The sequence below is a fragment of the Prionailurus bengalensis genome, chromosome D1, assembly GCF_016509475.1.
Source record: "Prionailurus bengalensis isolate Pbe53 chromosome D1, Fcat_Pben_1.1_paternal_pri, whole genome shotgun sequence".
In the NCBI taxonomy this organism is placed as follows: Eukaryota; Metazoa; Chordata; class Mammalia; order Carnivora; family Felidae; genus Prionailurus; species Prionailurus bengalensis.
Genome location: NC_057346.1, coordinates 9,299,920 through 9,323,759, shown reverse-complemented (window position 1 = coordinate 9,323,759; position 23,840 = coordinate 9,299,920). Strand labels below are relative to the sequence as shown.

Below are 23,840 nucleotides of genomic sequence, written 5' to 3'. Positions count from 1 at the left end.
TTCTCTCTGTCCCTCAAAACAAGGAAGACACCATATTTCTTCTCATTCTCTTATTTCTGATTGCAGTGCCGATCCCTGCAGTGCACAGAGAGAATGCACTGCCCATGAGCACTGTCTGAATTTTTACTTGTGCTCATAAAAATCAGGGATCTATTAGATATTTGGCCTTGAGCTGGACAGAAATGTTTGTGCCATAGCAGATTCAGATTTCCTGAAAGGCTTGGTTGCTCGTTTTGTGTTAGTGAGCACTACAATTTTCTGACATGTGCTATTCTCAGAGTAATCTCATCACCATTACTCATTAACTAATTCAGCGAGAGACCATTTGTTTGGGGGAGCCTTGAGTGTGTTTTAAAAATAGCTACATATTCAGGTTTCCTTGATCGTGAAAGAAGACAACAAAAAAGGAAGCTGTTGGTTTTATGCACAGAAATAACGGATTTGAAACCAACCTGTTTTGTTTTATATACAGACGTGCACATAGATGTGTGTAACTTGCACTGAAATAGTTTTATATAAGTTTGCATACAGAGCTCTCTGTGTTCTTTTTGTTACATATTGCTCGATGGTGGTTTTATGATAGGAGCCCAAATGGATTAAGACAGGCAATTATCCTGGGTCATCCGGATAGTTGAGTTTTCTCATTAAGATCCAAAGAGATGAGAGGCATAGCTTCACATTTGTGACTCTCCTCTATTGTTTGTTTGTTGATTCAGTCAGCAATTACCTGCTACATGCCTCGCATTGTGGTAGGTCTTAAGGATATACACATGAACGTAAAAGGGTCCCAGGTTTCAAGTAACTCTGATTGAGGAGCAGGTGTCTAAGTTAATTTCTGGAGGAGAAGAATAAGTAAAAACTTCCATGTCCTTGAGAGAATTTGGACCAGTGACAAGATGATACGCCAAGTTCTGCAACAAAAAGAATTCGAGGTAGGGGCAAAGCTTTCTCCCTGCGAGAGTGTTATCCTAGGGGACACAGAATTGCCGTAAATAGGATTCCATTAGAATGAGTCAGGCAGGAACTGGGAGTAAAAAGTGGGTGGGAGCCCTATTTAAAGAAACTGTATTATTTAAGGTAACGTTTGCTAGCTTTAAAAAAATAATAAAAGCAAAATGTATAATGCTCAAGTCGTATACATGTGTGTTTATCAATCATGTAAAGCTAGAAATAAACATGCCTCATCGGTAGAGACTTCACTGCATGCAGTGACTCAGTGACCAAGGCTCCTTCCATAGTGTGCTTTACTACCTGGTTCCAAGGCCCCCGTGTTCTGCACCTAGTCCCCAGAAGTGACAGTGCAGATGTACGTGTGGCACTCTTACGGTTGAGGCTTGGAAGCAGCACTGAGTGCTTCTTGCTCCAGTCTACTTGCTAGAACTCAGTCACGTGACCTCACCCCACCAGAAGGAAAGCCAGGAATTAGATGAACTGTAGAATGAGAGCGAAGGAAGAGGCCAAGCCTTAATTTCTGCCACAAAAGCCTTAAGCTGAATCCCACTACTTTGGGGCCGGAAAGTCCTGGAGGGTTTTGCACCTACTTGTGCTCTTCTTCTCTGGCTGGAAAACCCTCCAACTATTTCTTAAACGATGCACGTTCTAGGTTGGTCAACATTTTTGTCTCCTGAGTCTGGACTCTTTGTCATTTGTCAACATCCAGCTTTAATTTTTTTTTTAATGTTTATTTATTTTTGAGAGAGAGAGAGACAGAGCACGAGCAGGGGAGGAACAGAGAGAGAGGGAGACACAGAATCCGGAGCAGGCTCCAGGCTCTGAGCTGTCAGCACAGAGCCTGATGCAGGGCTCAAACCCACCGGAGTGGGTGAGATCATGACCTGAGCCGAAGTCGGGTGCTCAACCAACTGAGCCACCCAGGTGCCCCAACATCCAGCTTTAAATCGTGGGGTTCAGAGAGGAGTAATTCTTCCAGATCTGGTTAACGGTCAAAAGCATAGTGTTACAAACATTTCCTCATTAGCTTGATATAGTCCCAGATCACATTACCAGATAGCTCTTCATAATTTTCATCATTTATTTCTTTGTTTTATTTTGTAAAGGGTCATGGGTTAGAAAGTGTAGACCATGTTTTGGTGACACCAACATAAATCTTCTGAGTCACTGTGACTCTTTCTTGTTCACCATGGTATCCCTGTGTCTCTCCCAATATCTGGTACATACTAGGTATTTCATAAGTATTTAATGAATGAAAAGAGTTTTTCAGCATCTTACAAGGTACCTTGAACATAGCAGACAGTTTCATATTTTCCATTTCTTATCCTTCTGGGCTGCATTCCAGGTGATATCTGTATATTGGTTTTTCCAAATTAATCCTTTATCTCCTTAATGGTGTATTGTTGAGTGGGTCATCTGTTGATGAAATCAAAAAAATTTTTTTTCCATGTCTGTGTTTTTAATTTCTAGAATTTCTTTCTGTTATTTTTGCCAGCTGATTTGCTTTTTGGATTTTGTTCCTTTATTGCTCTGTCCATTCAAACATGTGGATCTTGGAGTCTGTTTCCGAAGCTCTAAGTCTGTAGATTCTGGCATCTGAAGGTTCTGACCTGTGTCATCCTCTTCATGTGTGGGACATCCTCTGGTTGTCACAGTCTACCATTGGAGCTTCAGGTATGCTGAGGGTGGGCACACTGGTGGTTGTTTTGTTCTGTTTTGTTTTGTTTTACTTTGCCTCAGTAGAGACTCTATGCATAGAACCATTTTTACATTAACTTTTTATGTTAATATCTCATTTTAGGGTTCTTTCACTTGAGGATAGTACACACTCGGACCACACACTCAAGGTATGAGTTTGCAGTTCTTGTTTCTCACAGAGGACTGGGAATAGAGCCCAGAGCTTTAATTTCCTCCTCAGTGAGCTGAAAACCATGTCCCCCTAAGGCATGTATCTGGTTCTTAGGACTTGCCTGTCATTTCTTCTTCACTTTTGGCACCCTTTCTTGCTTTTTTATGTTTAACCATGTATTAAAAACATGTAAAAAAATACATTCTCCCCAGCATTTCTAACGGGCTTGCAGCAGGCACTGGGGTTTCCCACTGCGGTGGACACTGTGATACGTGGCCCAGAAACCCCTTCCCTGAAGGATTTGTTGACCCAGCTGCTGGCAGTGCTGGCTGTAGACAGTCTTCAGCTGTCAGCCCCTTCGGGGTCTGCCTCAGCTGCAGAGAGCCGCCTCGTCCAAGGTCATGCCCCTTTCCCTGGGCGGCCCCCATCCAGGGCTTGATTCATGTGGGAGTACGGGGGCTGGGCCGTCTTGGCCCAACTTGGGACACTTCTGAAGAGCCTTTCTGGCTCTAAAGCTCCTCATGAGTTTGGTCAAGGAAGCTATTGGGCCTTCATGAGTTCGCATTTTTCCCCTGCCTCCTCCCTGCCCTTCCACAGGTGTTCATTCCAAGGACACACCCGATACACATCCTGTCGCCTGAAGTCCACCATCTGCTTCCCGGGAGCCAGCCTGGGACAGCACACACCGCGAGATGCTGCTCTCTGTTGACCAGAAGTCTCACCTTTGAAGGCACTCAGAAAATGTTTCTATCGATGCTCTTGGTGTAAATGCAGACAGCTGCCAGACCCGGCATCTCGATGCATCCTCCTATACTTGTGGGACACTCATCCATTTGTCACTGTGCACACTCATTTTTCTAGGGTTTGTTTGTTCTTTATATTTCTGCCTTATGTTTCAAGCTATGATGAGCATTTAAGGTTTTGATTTCTTTCTTTTTTTTTTTTTTGCCATTTGATCTCCTCAGTTGATCACCTCCTATACCTTCATCCCAGTAACTGATTTAAACTTTTATAATTTTTTTAAAAGTTTATTTATTTTTGAGAGTGAGAGAGAGACAGAGTGTGAGATGGGGAAGGGGGAGAGAGAGGGAGACACAGAATCTGATGCAGGCTCCAGGCTCTGAGCTGTCAGCACAGAGCCCCATGTGGGGCTCGAACCCACAAACCGTGAGATCATGACCTGAGCGGAAGTCGCATGCTTAACTGACTGAGCCACCCAGGCGCCCCGTGATAAAAATATTTAATGTGAAGGATGAAGAGCCTCTCCTGATAATTCTTCTTTGGAGCACAGAACCACTATCTGGACTCCAATTTCAAATCGTTGTGAAGCTGTATACTACAGACCATATTTTTCATTTTACTTTTAGTTTACTAAAGTGGTTGGCTACAATTTAAATGAACGAATTGCTATATTTAATTTCAAACTCAATAGCCAGAGATCAAGAGAACACCAAGAGATGCTTTATGAAGTAAATGAATTCATGAAATCCAGTTTTGTTCTGTCTACCAAATATTCCTCATTTTAAAACTTCATAAAAAAGTAAGTTGGCTAATTTGATACGTGTTATTTTCAGTGAACATACGTGGGCTCCTGCCGATACCTTATTCTTTCATAAATGCCCACAGGTGCTGAAAATGTTAGCTGTTCTTAATATAACTGTGGAATTTTAAAAAAATATCTATCATTTGTCCTATTCTGAAAAGTGAACACAGGTACAACATTAGTGATTAGGTGTCCTGTCAGTCAATGTATTAGTTCTATATGGTCCTTAAAAATCTATAAAAGCTGACAGTGTTTTGTATCTTCATTTCAGGCAAAACATAAGCATATATACTGAGTTTACGGTATAAAGTTTGAATTATGAATAAACCAGAGTGTTTAAACACACTGGAAAGATTTGCTATTTTGGGTGCTGAAATGTCTTTCACTGGAAGCCTTTAAATAATTTTAACTGAAGGCCTTTGACAAAACAGTTTGGAAACCATTCTTGACCTAATTTTTATAAAACTAGGAATAACATTTTGCTTCCTTAACACACAAAGGACATCTTTGTAAAGACAATAGCCAACATCATTCTCAAGGTTAAAACACTGGAAAAAATTCCAGTTAAAAGACCTATCTGATCTACATCACCACTGATGTTTTTCTGCTTTTTTGGACAATGCAGTAAAATGCAAACCAGAAACTAAAGCTATCCTTACCTTGATTTGCAGATGGTTTAACAACAAACCCATGGAAAGCAAAATAATCAACTAAAGCATTCTTAAAATTAATAAAAGTTTACTAAAGTGGTTGGCTACAATTTAAATGAACAAATTGCTATATTTAATTTCAAACTCAATAGCCAGTTTTAAGAGAGGAAAAATACTGCATTCGTAGTAGCAACAACAGAAACATCAATAAAAACAAACCATAAAATTCACAGGATTAAAGCCAACAATAATTGTGTAGTACAATAATGAGGGTGACTAATACTACATTTTACTGGAATCCAAAAATAACTGAAGAAAAGGAGAGGTACAATTTTCCAGATGGTAACATATACATCGTGCAGAAGTAAATTCTCTCCAAATTAAAAGTCCTGGCTTACTCCAATAAAAATCCTAATTAGGAATCTTCTAAGAAATCTTGTCTAGGGAAAAGAAATGGATTAGAATAGCTAAGAACTTGTTTTTTAAACAGGGTAGAGAAATTACTGGGGTCCCCCTTTAGCCGCAGGTTTGACTGAGTTCAACTTGGAAGAGTAGAGGCGAAAAATAACCTTATTCTTCCTCACTGTTGACCCTTCACCCCTGGCTTTGCAGGCTGTTTCTTTTCTAGTCCTTGGATGAAAACATGGAAGGTTTTCTAAGTTTCTAGTTACTTTTGGATTTTTAAAAATGCATTTTGGTTACTTCAACGATAACATTCTCACCTAAGTGATTACAACGTCCAATGTAGTGTTAAATTAAAACTCTAAGTTTCATTTGAAATTATATCCTCTCTTCTCCGTCAGCCGGGACCAGCAAGTTACAGTAATAGAGGCAAAGAAAGCCACAGGCTTCCTGGCTGTTAGGGACCTTGTTCTTCTGCCCTTTGATTTACCATGTGCTCTGGCTCTGCAGGGGTTAAAGAGAGGGACGGAGGAGGAGAGACCGGAACAGGAAAAGTCTTGCTGGCTGGCAGAGATGATTATCAGTGCCATCCAGGTGTGCTGGGACTTTGTCTCTACTCCTGATCGTCTCTCTCATGGGGAGCTTTCAGAGGGGAGGTTCTTAGCACACACCATGGTTTTCCTCCACAAGCCACTTCTGGTTCTTCCTCAGCCCCTGGGCACATGGCAGGCACCTGCCAGCCTTTCGGTCACCTCTCTGAGCAGTCGTCTTAGGCAGGAGTCAGGACACCTCTCCATGGCCACCATCTGATTGGTGGGATTCACTTCTCCTAACTGCACCCCGCAAACACGAGGGGACACGGGTCAGATCTCCGCACAATGCTCACGGAGCCCCCTCCCTTGGCTGAAGGTGAAAAAAACCTCTGTCCCTGCTCCGTCCATAAAAGTGGCAAAATGGAGGGCAGCAAGTGCCATGACAACTCTCTAAAAAGAAATCCTTCCTCTTGGTTTTTTTAAATGTCAGTACCTTTATCCCTTGAGCTAGGTAAGACTAAAGTCTTATTAATCTCAAACTTACTTTGAGCTGACTGTGACAGACTCGAAGGTGGCCCCGTAACCCCGCCTCTTGGTGTTCATGCCTTTGCAAGGTCCCCTCCCTAGGAGAAAAAAAGTCCATAAAGGCTGTTAATTCACAATTCACAAAGAAATCAATGTAAATGGCCACTAACTGTAAAAAAAAATTTAATATCAAGTCAAAATAAGATATCAGTTTCCAATAACAAGGGATTTCTTTTATAAAATAAAATGCCAACAGAATTTACAGATTAAAAAAATGACACTAATTAATATCCTCATCAAAGTGCAGTGATACAGGAATGATCAGAACCTGTGGTGGAAATGTAAATTATTACCAGTGTTTTGGAAAGCACTTTGATGATAACTCTCAAGAAATTTAGTAGAATCCATGCCTTTTGGCCAAATAACTCTACTTTTAGAAATCTATTATAAAGAAATCTAGAAAATGGTCAAAGAATTATGTAAAGACTTTTCATAACAGCATTGTTTCAACTAGCTAAAATTTAAGAAAAAATACCGAATAATAGTAGACGAGATGAAAATAGATGATTCATAATGCATATATGTGACAAAATACTAATCAAACATTAAAAATCTTAAATAATGTGAAAATACTCCTCTTTGTAATATTCATAGAAAAATGGACATAACATCCCTCATTAAAATTATTTGTTGGGGGTGCCTGAGTGGCTCAGTCAGTTGAGTGTCTGACTGGCTCAGGTCATGATCTTGAGGTTCGTGATCCACATCAGGCTCTGTGCTGACAGCCTGGAGCCTGGAGCCTGCTTTGGATTCTCTGTCTCCCTCTCTCTCTCCCCCTCCCCCGCTCACCCTCTGGTCTGTCTCTCAAAAATAAAAAAATAAACATTAAAAAATATTTTTTTAAATTGAGTGAAAGTGCCAACTATTTTTTTTTTCGACATTGTGTTAAGTCCTGAGCAATTAGTGGTGTCGATTTTGTTATAGATCTATACAAGGAAACATCACCATATTTATCACTGGTTTTTCTGAGTAGTAGGATTATTATATTTTTTTATTAATTGTCTTATGGTTTTCTGCATTTTCTAAAATTTCTCCATGCACATGTGAGGCAATAAATTAAATCTTCAAAATTTCATTTCTCCTAGTACCTTCATCAGAGTCCTGCCCAAACACTAGCCTGCGTCAAGACCCTCGGTGACACGGGAGGTTTGGTCACACAAATCATCCTCCGGTTTAGCACCGGTTAATGGGGTGTGGGAATGGTGGGTGGTTAAAAACAAGACAAGCTTACATTTTTGGATGCAGTGGAAGCTCGCGAGTGTTGCATAAGGAGAGCTTTTGGAAGAGGACAGTGTGGCTTCCTGAGATTCTGCAAAGCGGCGTGTATGTTTGAGCTCCCCGAGCGCCTGGCTGCCTAGCAACTACCACATAAAGTCATCTTTCTCTCCTTTAAAAAAAAATTCTAGGCTATGCATGATTTAAATGAAGATGTTCTAGTTCACTGGAGCTTGGAGAGCAATTACTTGTAGCTGTCTTTGGCATTTGTGCCAGGCACATCAGAAAATAAAATGTAGAGGCTGTGCACGCCCTGTGTCTTCATCTCCAACATGTGGAAAGAAGTGCCGTGGAAGGAACAGCTGTTCTCCTGGGGCCTTGCTTCTCTCTTGCAGACTGACCCCCACCCCCACCACCCCTGGAGAAAGTGGGGAATAGCACAGTTTGGGCTTGGCTGACCGGGTGAACCTTCTTTGAAGGCCACGAGCGGGGAAAGGGTGGGAGCAGAGCAGAGGGCACTCAGGTTTCCTGAGACTGTCTCCCTCCAGCATCACACTTTTTTTTAACATTTATTTATTTTTGAGAGACAGAGAGGCAGAGCACCAGTAGAGGAGGGGAGAGAGAGAGCAAGAGACACAGAAACCGAAGCAGTCTCTGGGCTCTGAGCTGTCAGCACAGAGCCCTCCGCGGGACTGGAACTCACAAACTGCGACATCATGACCTGAGCTGAAGTTGGACACTTAACCGACTGAGCCACCTGGGCACCCCCAGGGTCACTCTTCTGCCCTGAGAAGCCCCAGAAAAGCTTTCTAAAATGTGGATGAAATAAGGCCTTCCTTCTGTAGTCGCTTCAGCCCCTTGCCCTCATCCCATAGAGATTTAACATGACCCTGGAGCCTTCCTCCTCTGTCCTGCTGTCCGCGTACCCGTGCATGTTGTGTCGGATAGCGCTTCACTCGATTCACTCCTTTCCTCCAATGAGCAATGGCCTTCCTCCAGGGCCGCTCAGATCCCCAATCCTGCTCATCGGGCGACTCTATTCCTGCCTCCGAGTCATCTTCAGAACAGCACCTAGGTCGCGAAGCCATCTTCTGTAGCTCTTACCAAAGTAGTGTGTGCAATAGGGACTTCGACATTGCAATAGCAGTTCAAGGACGGACGAGGGAGAGGAAATGGTCTATGTGGCAAAATGGCGTTCCTCTTTCCCTTGCGAAGGTAAAAGATATTAATGATTTTATATGCCTGCACTAATTTTATGGGTAACAGTAAAACTGATTTTAATTAGGGACTATTGTTTGTAAAAACACTAGTCTGTAAGGGGTACGTGAAAAAGGAGTATGGCATCCTGCTCTCCAAGTTGCTAAGAGGTTAATGGGAAAGACATCCTAGTAAGCAAGTACTATAAAGGACAAAGAAGGTGAGGGACAGTGTTTAACGCAAGCTGTAGAGGGAGAGAACAGCCTCTGGGTCTCAGGCAGCAAAGCTCATATCATGGCACTGAGGGGCTCTGGGGGCGTGGCTGGATCTGGATCTGGAGCAGAAGAACAGGCCACATGGGTGGGGGTGGAGGTGGGGGTGGGCGTGGGGGGCGGGCAGAGAAGCTGAAAAGCCAGAGGAAAGACTCTTCAGGGGCCAGGCAGGGAGGTACTAAACATAATGACAGGAATTCCAACAGGCGAAGCCTGAGAAACCTACAGGAAGACAAGAAATCCCGTGAAGTGGGCAAAACCTGAGGAATCAAAGAAGCAGACGCCTTCCTTGACCAACAAGACCAGGAGAACCGGCCTGCAGAGCAGGGAGGACAGAACCACATCGGGAGCCTGACCGGGAAGAGGACCCCAGAATCAGCAGCCCCCAACAGGGCTGGCGGGAGGGCGGCTGATGGGAGGGTGCTACCATTTCTCTAGCAGCTTCTGTGTCAGCCAGCATGCCATTGCTGAGAACTGGGAAGGTCTGAGGTTTTACCCTATCGTGTCAGCCTGCCAACTTCCTGGATGCTAGTAGGAGGCAGAAAGGGAGGCCCAGCAAGGGCCCAGCAAGCCGGGAGAGTTGAGGGGTGCGGGGCAAAGGATGGCCCAGCAAGAGGCATAGCACCCCCATATGTGCACTGGTTCCCCTTGTTCAGGTCCCACGGGAGTCCCGCGGATGGGGCCAAACAGATGCCTGTGCACACAGCAGTTTCCCTTATGGGGAGGGATGTGGAGCTAAGGGAGCCCATATTTTTTTTAGTAGTAGTAGCAGTAATGTCAGTGTTTTAGGGGGAGCCTTGGGAGGTCAGTCGGTGAAACTTCTGACTTCGGCTTGGGTCATGATCTCATGGGTCGAGAGTTTGAGCCCCACATCTGGCTCTCTGCTGTCAGCACCCAGCGTGCTTCAGATCCTCTCTTCCTCTCTCTCTTCCCTCCAGCAGGACATCCGTTTGCCTGTCTCTCCAGGGTCTTCAGGATTGACTCACTGTCCTGGGCTCTGTGTGGCTGGGCAGCCTCTCTGTCTGTCCAGGTCCCGCCTCCCTCCAGCACTGGGAAAGATGGCAAGTAATTATACCCAGAGATCCAGCCTCAAGCCACAGCTGCTTGTGGATACTGTCTGGGCAGGCAGTTTCCTGGATCTTATACAACAATGCGCTTAAGAAAGAATCCATCTAGGCAGAAATGACAGTGCTAATTTTATGCTACTTTAACATTAATCATAATTCTCTCTTACGCTCAAGGATTTCTAGAAAAATTCATTTGATCCGTAAGATTTAATCTTAGCACTTTCAGCAATGCTGAAGTTTCTGCGCATTTGTGAAACAATGCATCCCAATATTTAATTCCTGTTGCTGTGTGGAAGTCAATCCTTAGTTGCCACAAATAAATTGTTATGCCTTGCTGAAATTCCAGTTCCTTTTTTCAAAATCGTTTATTTTTAAATGTCCTTTTTTTTTTTTTAAATGTCCTGTTAAGGACATTTTATTATCCATCGGCTTCTAGACCAGGAATTAATTTCATTTGGGAGACTGACAGGGTAGGAAGCTATAGACTGACCCCTCGGTTGGTAGTAGTCGATCCCTTAGCAAAGAAAAATTGGCAAGAGAAAACTGAAAACAGCTGATGTCATTTATGATTGGTCACTTCTCCATTCAAAATTAGCAGTTCTCTATCTAAATTCTAGAGCTTACCACTGTCAGAGAAATAATAGTTAATAATGAAAGCAATGCTACACAATAACAATGAAGCTTAACAACATTGTCTGCTACATGTGAAGGCACTTAATGCTGAGGGAAAAAAATTAAAAAACAAAAGCAACAACCAAACACTGGAAAGGTTTCTTGAGGCTTTCTTTCGATGACACCTGGAAACTTATCTGGAACGTCTTACCTGGTATGGCATCAAGTGAGACTGTAATAATGAAACTCACCACATTAAAATTTATGATGCCCTTAGGAGACACAGCACCGATTCCTTTTTTTCCTACAAAGTCTTGGTTTAAATTTCTTGAATATTTCCCAGAATTAATTAATAATGGCTTTAGACCAGAAGACATCCTTGGTAACAGGGTTTGGCAATTCTTTCAGAAGATATAGTTCTTAGGATTGGACAAGCTGGTGATCCATACTAAAGAACTCAGAGTTTAAGTTGATGTATCGTTTAAGTTAATGTATGTAGGGCAGGATTACATTTATCCTAACAAATGAGCATGGGCCATGAATCAGAATCACACGTAGGCAAAGAAGTGTGAGTGGCTTGGCCAAAGGCCCTAAGTGCTATTAAATAATTGCACAGATAGTGTAGGTCTTTTGAAGGTGGGTCTACACAGCATATCCTCCATATGCCTAGGACATTATGTTCTGTGAACTTGTATTTGGCCTATTCTGGAGTTGGGTATAGTACAGTGAACAAGAGCTTATACTTAAGGATCAAAAAGAGAGAGCGAGAAAGGGAGGGAGACAGAACATCAGGATCTCTGAGTTCAAGGGAGGGCTTATTCACTTGCTAGCCAGTAATTTAACATCTTCGTCTCTAAAGATTAAGAAGGGGAAAATAAGAGCACCTACCTTCTAGAGCTCATGGAAAAAGTTTTTAAATGTTTCATTTATTTTTTTTTTTTGAGAGAGCGAGACAGAGAGAGCACAGGAGGGGCACAGAGAGAGGAGGACAGAAGATCTGAAGCGGGCTCCGTGCTGACAGCAGCAAGCCCAGGGCGGGGCCCGAACTCCCGAACCGCGTGAGATCACGACCTGAGCCAAAGTGGGACGCCTAACCGACCGGGCCAGCCAGGCGTCCCTAGAGCTTACGGAAAATTAAGTAAAATACTGCACGTAAAATGGCTAACATAGTGTCCAGCACACCGTGTCTGAGACTTGTTCATTGAACACTCACTCTTGTAACTATTAACACTAGTGTTACACTCAGCAGTCTTGAAACAAATTAGGAGTACTGACCGTCAAATACACTCAGAAGGAAACCTTAAGACTGGGAAAGTCAGAATGAATAGACTGGTCTTGGTCACGTATCTGCCAGGGAAATGCTAAGGGCTGCATTTCAGAATGTAGCAACTTCACCAATTGCTTTATAATAAATATGAAATCAGAGAAAGACAGATGATAGAAACAAGAGCAACTTAACAAAATGTACTGATCAATTCATTCTTTTTTCATTCAACAGATGGTTTTTGAGGGCCAAGTGCCTACTATGAAATACATGTATGCTGAAGTCATGAAGGAAACGTCAGTAATCATCCCTGACCTCCACTTAAGTTGTTGTTAAGGGGAGAATGAAAGAATTGATACTTGTTTATTTAAAATCAATGACAATTTATCTATGCAAACTTCAAGCTACTTTCACATTTACTTCTAGCTGTACTGAATACAGTTCCAGGCAAACAAATAAATCTAGTTGCCGAACTGTCGTTGCAAAATTCTTATTGCTTATGTTATGGGGCCTGATTACTCAAGCTTTCTTTCCCTGAACATGGGTTTTTATAAGAAATCTTGCCTGAAGATGGCATCAGTACTTCAGATCACCACTCTTTCTTTCAGAAAGTGGTGGACAAAGATGACAAGGATGCCTCCCCCCGTGGGCAGTGTTCTTCAGTGTTACTAGAGGATGGCGTGATCCAGAAAGTCGCCTGGGTTTGTGCGTGCAGTGGGAAAAACAAGAGATTCCCCGCCTGAACTGCCCCCATGAATCAATTTCCAGTATGGGACACGTGCCTAAATGCTAACGTGAAGGACAAAGTCCGGGCTAGATGCTCTACTTTTAAGTGGGAGAGATGGACCTGAAGAGCACAGATTTCCAAGAGCAACCTGAGTATTCTTTCCAATGAATTCCAATTTTGAGAATCTTGGACCTCCTGCTCCATCAGAAGGAGGCATATGAAAACCCATGTTCACCCATCTGGAGGAAAAACTAGTTCAGGGTAAGCTTGACAGAATGAAGAGGTCATCATCCCAGAAATCTCCCTTCTCATGGAAGCCCACCCCCTAGTTAATTCTGGGTCCGTATGCAAGTGTGTGTGTGTGTGTGTGTGTGTGTGTGTGTGTGTGTGTGTGATGGAGGATGGAGACCTGGGAGTTTGATCTAAGTCTTCTGGACTTTACAGCTTGTTCTGAAGAGAGACTTCTGTAACTCTGCATGTGAGAGCAAGATCTACAGCCAGCATAGGTCTGACTCATGGTAACTCCAGAGAAGAGAGGCAATCGCAGGGAGTGGAACAATCAGAAAAAGCTCCTTGAAGGAGTTGGGATGTGATGCAGGCCTGAAGCAATGACCAGAATCTGGAAAAGTGGAAGATCACTGGGTCAGGTGCCCAAGTATCTGTGTTTCAGTTCTACATCTCCCACTTGACTAGCTATGAGACTTTGGATACATTTCTGCACTTAATTTTCTCCTTTGCAAAGGAAGATGCTGGATCCAGGATCTGAGGTCACTTTTGGTACCTACCATATACATTCAATAATAGTAAAAGTGTTTGGCAAGTACTTTATCAGTGCAGTTTCAACTGCAAAGACCCATGTTCTTGTTCCAACTTCAGAGTTTGCTGCACTTACACTGTTTGTGAAAATGTGAATTTATTTGATGACCTATCCAATTACTTGTCCGATTCAAAAAGTATTTATTAAGTACTTGCTGTGTGACAGGGTCTGTGCTAGGTGCAGGGCCTACAGAGATGGGTCAGACATAGTCCACAGAAGAGCTCAGTATTTAGGAAAGTAAAACACTGCTGTAAATTCAATAAATAATTATGTTCAGAATATAGCAGAGGGAATGATTAGGTACTGGGCAGACGAGGCCTGGGAAGCGTACTCAGAGGTCATGCTTCTGAGCTGACTTTTGAAGGATTAAAGGGTACTCCCCACAAAGGGACATTCCAGGCAGAGAAGATAAATTCAAAGGCACAAAGTGATGAACCTCGTGAGTGCAGGGATCTCTAGGGGGCTGGGTGCTGTGAGTGAGAATGTGTAGTTGGGAAGTCCAGAGAGCTGTGGGTGGGGGTGAGAGCAGGAACGGATTGTGGAAGATGCAGCCAGACAGGTGCTTGACATAAAAGGTCAGTGGTTTGGGCATGAGGATATGTGGCCAAAGATGCTAGCTTATCCTCCTAAGTTATTAGTCTAAGAGCAGGAAACTGTATGGCAGGGAATGCATGAGTCTTCTCCAGCCACCATAACAAAGTATCACAGACTGGAGGGTTCACACCACAGGTTTACAAGGTGTTCATGGGGCTGGTCTCTGCTGAGGCCTCACCCCTTGGTTTGTGCATGGCTTGTCCATGTGTCCTCACATGTCTTGTCCATGTGTCTGTGTCCCCACCTCCTCTTTTCAGCTCGTGAGGACACCAGTCACATTGGGTTAGGGCCCAGCCACATGACCTCGTTTTATCTTAATTACCTCTAGAAAGCCCCAATCTCTGAATATAGTCACATTCACAAGTGCAGAAGGTTAGGACTTCAGCACATGAATTTGAAGGGGCATGACTCAGCCCACAACAGAGAAAGTCACACACTCAGAATCACTAGAACCTGAACCTTTGTGACCAGCCCATACAATCCAGAAGCTTATCAACTGTTTGGTCTGGTGAAAGGGGTGTGCCTTTTACCTCCTTCCAAAGATTCCCTCCCCATCCTCTATTGAAAAGCCTTTCCTGATTAAGTGAAAGCTAAGTGACCATTTCCCCAAAGCCCCAATTTCTGGACCCAAGCCACAAACATAGCAAGCATGGGATTCACAGAGTTGCCTGGTTTCCTTATCTTTCAAGGCCCAACTCAAACACTGCTTCCTTTGTAAGCGTCCTCACACCCCCTTCCCTGGAGCAGAGGACAATCTCCTCTCCTCTGTGCTCCCGTGACACTTCATCTGCACCTCTCAGGGAGTCTCTCCTTGCGGTTTCTGTGCCTCCACTGCCCTGGAGTAAGCTGAAAACACCTCCACCTTGTGTGTCTCACTCCCTTGAGGCCAGAATTTTCATTTTCGCCTTATCCAACACACGATAAACATCAACACTGATAAAAGAATGAATGTAGTTTGTTGCAACATTCTTTATGGAACTTTGGCACCTGGATCACCTGGGTCACCCTTTCCAGCCTCATCACTGTGTCTCTTGCCATGTTAAGGGCAGATAACCCTGGTCCTTCCTGGAGGATTAGCTCCCAGAGGAGGAACTTTAGTACTCATGTTAGGTACTAAGCATGGAACTGCAGACTCGGAAAGAAGGTGATCCTGTGATGGAGTAAATGGGCCTATCCTTCGAGGAGATGGTGTATAACTCACACAGAAGGAAGGCACACCGATTGTCTTCTACAGATATCATAATGAATTCTATTCTTTGACAAAACAAAAAAACAAACCTAAAAGATACACAAAATATTGCATCCTTGCTGTTTTTTCTGAGTCACCGGGATTTTCAGTCTGGGGCTGGATGACTCCCATTGGGGATAGAGTGTGGAAAGAAAGTTCTTGTAAAGAACTCCATGGTCAATATGCTTTCCAAGTAACTGCTGGTGACACCTGAGACTGAACAGAAGAGAGGAGCCCACGTATATGCACACTGCCATTTTTCTTTTTATTAAAAATTTTTTTAATGTTTGTTTATTTTTTGAGGGGGGGGAGGGGCAGAGAGAGAGGGAGACACTGAATCTGTAGCAGGCTCCAGGCTCTGAGCCATCAGCACAGAGCCTGATGTGGGGCTTGAACCCACGAGCCACGAGATGACGACCTGAGCCAAAGTCGGAAGCTCAACCGACTGAGCCACCCAGGCACCCCTCGTGTTGCCATTTTTCAATGGGCCCATAAATGTACAGTTGTGATTAACAAAATTACCATTCCTCTAAAAACCCTTACTGAATCTTCAGTGGATTTTTGTTGTATTATTTCCTCAACTGCTTGATACTGACAGTATTCTGAAGAGGTCTTGAAATTACCTGAAGTTATAAAGGGGAACCTCTTAAACGAAAAGTTCGGGAGCCAACTAATTTTGATATGAGTGCTTGTCCTTTGTGAAAAAAATGGAAATTTCTGCTCCAAGCATTGAAATGAGCAGCTAGTGAGAATTTTAAGATTCTGTTTCCATCTTTTGATTTTGATGACACTCTGTTTTCAGTGTTATTCCTTAGAAGGGCTCTAGGGTAGGGCCGGGAGCCAGGGGTTTGCTTATCTTTCAGCCCGTGGTGACGAACTCCAGGATTCCTCTACAGGACACACTAGCACTAGCACAGAGTGCAGACAAAACAGGATATTACTTTCTGATTTAGTTCCCTGTGAGAATTTCCCAAAGGGCTCTCGGGTTGCCTCTTCTAAATAATCTGCATGGCAAAGTGGCCCAAGACCTGCCCTGTGACCACTTTGCATATTAGTGTGAATGGGTGTTGCCAAACAAGAAATTATTCACAAAGAAGAAGGATTTAACAAAAAAAGAGAGATGCTGGACGGAGCAATAATGAAAGCACATATTGGTGAAAGGTATTTGTGCGTGGCTTTGAGAGGAAAGATGTATGTTCACAGACATTAAGGAAGACTCAAACTTCTCTTCTATTGGGGAGGAGTGGGACCAACTCTAGACAGAATCACACTTAGAGTCAAGGGCATTGTCAGTGTGTTTGGCACCAGCTTTACCTTCCTCATCATGTTGGACTTGGACTAATCTATATGCCACGTTGAATTCCCTGAACATATCCCACAGGCGGGTTGGGTGAAGGGTGGTGGGGACAAGCCTAGGCTAATTCACCCTAGCATCCCTCCACCAAAAGGTCCAGAAAGAGCAGTGAGTGGCTCCATCCCCCATCCCTCCTCCTTTTCAGGACTCTTGACCCTTTAACTCGCTCTAAGCCTGTGCTCAGGAAGGACTGTGGAGAAGCTGGTTAAAATGCAGATGGCTTCTCATTGGCTGCAGGATAGGAATCATGTCCCCTCTAGTCCCAGATTAAGTTTATGGTCCTGGGGCACCTGGGTGGCTCAGTTGATGAAATGTCCAACTTCTGCTCAGATCATGATCTCACAGTTCGTGGGTTTGACAGCCCAGAGCCTGGAGCCTGCTTCGCATTCTGTGTCTCCCTCTCTCTCTGCCCCTCCCCCACTCATGCTCTATGTCTTTCTGTCTCTCAAAAATGAATAAATATTAAAAAAAAATTTTTTTTTAAAGTTTATGGCCCTTCACTCACCCCAGCCCCTCATATAGCTCCGGCTACGGCCACATTGCAATTTTCATTTGCTCACTGAATCCTCTTGACTTGTTCACAAGCCTTGGAATAATGCCATTCTGTCCGAAATGTTTTTCTCTAGCTGACAATGTTCTTATTCTTGAAGAGAAAACTTTCTGAGAAGCATCCCTGACTCCTAAGGCAGGCCAGTTGCTTGGCACATGGTAAGCACTCAATAAATTATAGGTGTTATCATTGTTAGGCTCTTAGCCATCCCCAACTCTGGATTTCCACAGCCCTTGGTCCAAACGCATTAGAGCACCTAGTGTTTGCAGATCTTTCTCCCTCATTAGTCTGTTTTGTACATCTAGCACAGTTCCTGGTACAACATTTGTTAAATGAATCGGGCTCAAACTCAGGTACCCAGAAGCACCATTGACGAACACATTCAGAAGACAAAGTAGAATAAAAGGGAAGGGTGGAGACTGGGGAATGGAACTCCTGGCTTCATCTACTTTACTCTGAGCAATTGCCGCTATGCAGGAATACTTTGATTTAAAACACAAATGAAACCAAAAAACACCGTAGACCTGAATTTTTCTGCATAGTCTCTAAATTTTAAAATCTTCGTAACAAACATGAATTTTCAAAACCACGGAGTAAGCCAAGTAAAACATTCCTGAAAGATGCCAGTTTCCATCTTGCTTAGAGACTGGAGGGGGTGGATGAGTGTTGACTGGTCTCCAGATGACAGCCACTTCTCCCGGAGTCAGGATGGCCCCTGGAGGTCTTTCTGCCAACATCAGGAATAGGACCACTTCCCCTTGCACTCTCTAGAGCATACCACAGTCTTCTACTTCCAGAGTCTCTATGGGCTTTCAATCTACTGACAAGCTGCCTGGCCATAGAATTCCCTGCCTGTGTTAGGGATTGGCTGTTGACACCATTCAAAGGCAGGCTTTGCGTCCCTCAAATGGGCATGTCTGTCTGGGAGGAGTCTGGACAACACCACCTCCGAGTAGGAAGTGGCAGTGAGGAAGGGACTCTGATGAGAAGGGTGGAGTCAACCCCACCTTCCAATGGGGAAAGAAAACCTGGTTGGTCATTAGGGGGCTTAGACTTCAGACCTGAGAGTGTTTGCAGCAGTCTGAGTGATCGTAGGTTCTTTATCTGTGTTTTCTCAGTTATTCTTCACCACAACCCTGAAAGGCAGGTATTTTTATCTTTGTCCCATTGATAAGGTCACAGAACTTGGAGAGAGAATTCACCTAATACCCCACAAGGACAGAGCACAAGGCTGGGGACTGAACCTTGGTGGTCTGCACACCTCCAAAGTCTATGATCGTGTTCATTCCTCCACGATGTCCCCCGCACGAGGCAGAGTTTAGCCTGGGAGGGGAGGGGGAAAATGCCTTTCTCACTTTCCTCTCTTATCCCCATGTAAGATTATGTAACTGTGCAGAGACAGCCAATTCCCCTGCCCCTGTTTTCCTGATTCCACAGTCCCTGCAGCCCTAACAGGCAGAGAAGGGAGAGCTCAACTTCTTATGATAGAGATGCTTCTTCAATTCTATTCAGCCCACCGCTTCCAAAATGTACTCTGGTTTGTTTTTTGTTTTTGTTTTTGTTTTGTTTTTGTTTTTGTTTTTGTTTTTACCATGGAGCTCTTTCTCAGAGCACTTACTTCATATTCACAGTCACAGGTGTTCCATGGAATGCTCTTTGTTAAACGTTCCACTTAACTCTTAAGAGGGCAGTCTCTTAAGAGGCACAGTGCTTAAGTTCCTTGTGGACCAAAGGGAACACTTATGAGCAAGCAATGAAGCGGACTTCAGGCTAGGAGAAGGCTAAAGTGGGGAGACGTGGAGTATAAGAAAACCCAGAGGGACAGGTTTATGGTAATATATAGGCTCAGACTTTATGAAAAGCACAGACAATGCTAAAAAGAGAATGTTTAAGAAAGCACCTTGATTATGAGAAAGCTTGTCAACGCCAGGAATGTCTTGCCATGAAAGGCCAGGAAGGGAGGGGCTGGGAAATATTTCTCTCTGTGGGATTTCAAACAGAATAGCTTCCCCTTGGCAAGTCTCTGGTGGGGATGTTTCTAGAGTCAGAGGATAGATTAGATTATCGCAAGATCCTTAGAAAGCATCCATTTTAGCCATAACTTAAAACCCCGCATCTGAAAGCTGAAGGCCAGGGAAGTGATAACAAGCAAGCAGCTTTGTGGCAGAGCTCAGCCCCGCACCCTCATCGTACAAGATTGTTTTCTGCCTTTAGCCCCGTTCCCCTCTCGAACCTTCCAAAGAGATACAGACACCCAGCGACCGCACGGGGCTGCTTCTCGTGGCAGCCAAGCAAACACGAGATGTACGATGACCACAAATGGTCAGCCTCGCTGGGGAGCACGCCTCAGGGGAGGACTCACCCAAAATAAACAAAAGACAAGGGGATTCGGGGCTCCTAAATGTCACAGCAAGGCAAATTCCAACTTCTTGTAACTTTATGCGATGTTATAATTAAAAATAAACATGCAAGCCTGGGCACTCACCCCTGGGTAAAGATTTCACGGTGTCTTGTGCTGTGACAGGCCATTAGTTAGAGTAATTAGGCTGTGTGTGTAGCTCTCTTGCACTGCCTTCTCGAGGCGGAGCAGGGTGGTGGCTGCAAGTGGTGGGGGGACTCATCTAAGCCCTGAGACACAGTCGTGCTGGGAGGGGAGGTGGGTGTCCCCCTGGCACTGATGAGAGAGGGTCCTTGGACCATCTCCAGGAGCCTGGGGCTGCAGCCGGCAAGCCTCACTAGTTAGCACTGACAGGCGATGAGTCATTCCGGCTTGAATGAGGCTCATTATTCAAAAGGAGGTGCCAGAGTGCCAGTTGGTGTGGTTGGAAATAAATATATCCGCGTGTTTCAGCAATGCCAGCTCCATTCCTACTCTGAAAAATGTCAGATGCTTCCTACCTCACTGTCACCGGTGAGCGCTCTGCAGTGTAAACAGAAGGCTTGGTTTAGTTGGGTTTAGCTCTCTGAGAAAGCAAGTGGAGATAGTAATGCCCACCTTGCAGGGCTGTGAGGGGTAGAGACGTTGGAGCCAGATAAGCATCCAGACAGGTGCCTGGCCCCACACGGGCATGCAGGAAAGAGCGGTTCGGCAGCGCATATGAACGCTGACCCCGGCTCTCTGGAGCTTAGATAGACTTGGGTGTGAATCTGGGTTTTGTTGCCTACCGTATGGAATCGGACAACTTATTCCAACTTCATGTTCCTTGTCTGTAAATGAGCACAGTAATAATTGTCTTACTATCTACCTTGCAGTATTGCTGAGAACACCAAAGATAATGCACAAAAGTACCCAGCACAGCATCCATATGTCATGGGGCATCAAATACTGATTGTGGCTAATCTAAATATTTAGATAGAACTGAAATTCACTTTTGTAATCCAGCCAGCACTATTCTGCCTGGTCTTTCCTTTGGCCGCCATCTTGAATGTGTTCCCTCAGGTTAAGACTATATACACCTGTGTCAATGAGAAAGAAGAATGATCACAGCTAATACTTGCTCAATACTAATTTTGTGCTACATTCTGTTCTCACATTGCATGCACAAACTCTTTTGGTCTTTATAACAACCCTATGAGGCTTTGCAGATGATAAAGCTGAGACACAGAGGAGAGTAAATGATCTCTGTGACCGTGTCGTGTGTCCAGAGAGTGGCCGCACAGAGATCACACCGAGGCGACTGTCCTAAGAGCTATTCCCCGCTACCCTACTGCCTCTTGCAAGATTCAGATACTTTCCCCCTTTCTCTCCTTCAATTAATTCAGGAAACTTCATGGGCAGAATATTATGTAATCATAACTGCAAACTATTGAGTAAACCTTGTGAAATAGTTGTTGATTTCTGTGCTTTTTCATCTGCATGGTAGCCCCATTTTGCAGATGGACAACAGAGGCACACAGAGAAAGGCTCCTGAACCTTGATGTAGTCCCTGTTGCTTAATCTCAGTGCTGTTTCTGCATGCTCAGAATTTGAAATTCCCTTTCCTGAGCAGCTCAGTTCATCGCTTTCAGCACGTGTGTATCCGGCCTCACTCAGCTTCCTGAATACCTGTGGGATCAAGGTACTCCCTAATTCACTTTTGCTGTTGAAGTGTTTTTTTAAGTGATTCTGGTCTGGGCAGCTAAAACTTGAAAAAAAAAATTGGTTTCCCACATATATGCATAGAATTCCCTTCCTCTGCTTGGAATCCAATTGGATATACAAAATTAAATTTTTTTTTCTGATAAAAATCACGATAAAATAGCTGGAGGCTCTGTTGTTTCAGCTATGGATTCTTGGTTGTCACTCGCATGACAGTCAGTAAAAGATCATGCTGAATAGGCTAGCAGCGATAGTCCCGACGCGTGCCTTACACCTCACGTAAATGCGTGCTCTGACAAAATCACTTATTAGGGACACATCTGGGAGCCAGGCAGTCTCACCACACACCGTTGATGCATGCTGTATTCCCTCCCTCACTCTTACGTGAAGTCCCTTATTTGTTCCGCACCGTTCCAGCTGGCAAGGAGATTGCCATAAGCAGTCACAAGACATTGGGGCCGTTGAAATTCAGGGCAAATGTTCTCATTTATTTTGAAAATTTAACATGTGATAAATCACAAACAAATCAAAACTTTTGTTCAACCCAACTTGGCGCACTCCCTCTCTGGAGCTTTTGCTTACTGCTTCTTCCTTATTAGGACCAATATTTTCTGAGACTTATCTCCAATCTCAGAAACAAGCTAGAACACTGGACATGACAAATGTATTCCTAGAAAACCGTATATCTGTGATATTCCACAATACACAGTTCCAAATATATATGTGATTATCTAGGGGAACTTCTTGATTTGAATGATAGGGTTTACTAGCAGGAGTATTCAGCCTGCTTTTTGGAAATTTGTTTTTTTGAAAATCTACTCCATATCAACCTGTTGGTGAGAAGAAGCTAAAACCGTGCGGGCCTCATGTGCAGAAGGCCTACAGTGTTGTGTCCTGGACAGAGGGCAGGAGTTCAAGTTCTGTGCCATAAACCAGCTGCATAACTTTAAATAAGAGTTAAGTTCTCTGAGTTTTGATATACTACTTCTTAGGAAAAAAAAATTGGGATAATAACACAGAGGGGTGACTGTGAGTATAAAATGAAAAATAAAAAAAACAAGAAAGTAGTTTGTAAATCCACAATGCTAACCAATTGTTCAAAATTATGGGCTTTGACTTGAGGAAAGCTGAAAAGACTAGATCTTGTCCTGGCTCCAAATGATCCCCCTTCCCTGCTGCCATGACTTCCTGGTACGCCCACAACAGTAGTGCCTTGGAGTTAAGGTGAGTAAACCTGAGAATACCTTGCAGATGTGTGATGTATGTTTCTGGAAGTGGAGACCCATTAAGGCAAAGCTTCCCTTCTACATTTGTCCCATTGCTTAATAATGAGGATGGTTATGTAACATGCTATTAAAATAGACTTCGTTCTGGCTTCAAAGGCCCAGGGCAAAAGGCCAAGTACCCCTGATTCCAAAACAGTGGTTAATCCATCTATGCAAGACTTTTTTAAAAAAGTGGCACATAACTCATTTGGGTACCTTTGTCCATCATCCATTTAGAGGGATCAACTCAGAGGCCAATGCCATAGAAGATGTCCATGTGGAGATGCCAGAGAGCTCTGTGTCCCACCCGCCCACCCCACCCCACTTCTGGGAGTGGAGAAGAAGAGTGATACTGCTTTTGTCTCGTCAAGCTAGAGAACTCAAGCACCTTGCAATATGCCTGCCGCATTTAGTGGAGCATGAGAACCAGCAGGAAGGCTGTGGCTGGATCAGAGTGAGGCTGCCACATTGAGAGGAACACCTGAGCTGGGAGTCCTTCCTCTCCCAGTGGAGTGAAGATGAATGAACACCTCTCAGGGACCAGGTTGGGTCCATGAGGGAGAGGACAGACCTTGGGCTCCTTTGAATCCCAACCAAGAGGACTTCTGAGGAGCCATGTGACCCCAAGAGGGGGGCACTCTTGCTCAGGAAGGAGGAATTGCAATGTCTGACTGAGAAGAGTCAATGACTTTTGAGCTGTGAGCTTCTGCTTTCTTTTCAGGGCCGTTGTCACCCAAGGACCCCACTGGGACCATATCTGAGGAGGCTACAGAGTGCCCTGGGAAAGAAGTAGTTGGCAGGGCATCTGCCACCGTGCTCGGTGCTATCTTCAGGACAGGTGTGTGCAGCCAAAAGGCAATATTCCTGACCCTCATCTCTTTCCTCCTTCTTTCCTTCCTTCCAGCCTCCAACTCTGCAGGCCAGAGGCAACCTGGGAGGGAGGCAGAGACAGAGGAGAGCAAGGCATGGAAGAAGAGAAAAGTCAGATCTTCCCTGCTTCTTTGGCCATCTCCTGGCTGAAGCTAGAGAAGGAGGAAGGTTTGAAAATGGTAGGGGCACCTAGGTAGCTCAGTTGATTAAGTGTCCA

The 23,840-nt window shown here is 44.2% G+C and overlaps 1 long non-coding RNA gene across 1 annotated transcript in view; it reads right to left on the bottom strand.

The window, feature by feature from the left end:
* Positions 1-5,880: 5,880 nt before the first annotated feature.
* LOC122482936 overlaps positions 5,881-23,840 on the bottom strand; it is a 96,683-nt gene continuing 78,723 nt past the window's right edge. The window contains exon 3 of the long non-coding RNA XR_006297253.1: positions 5,881-6,551. This is a non-coding gene — a long non-coding RNA (uncharacterized LOC122482936). The remainder of the gene's footprint in view (positions 6,552-23,840) is intronic.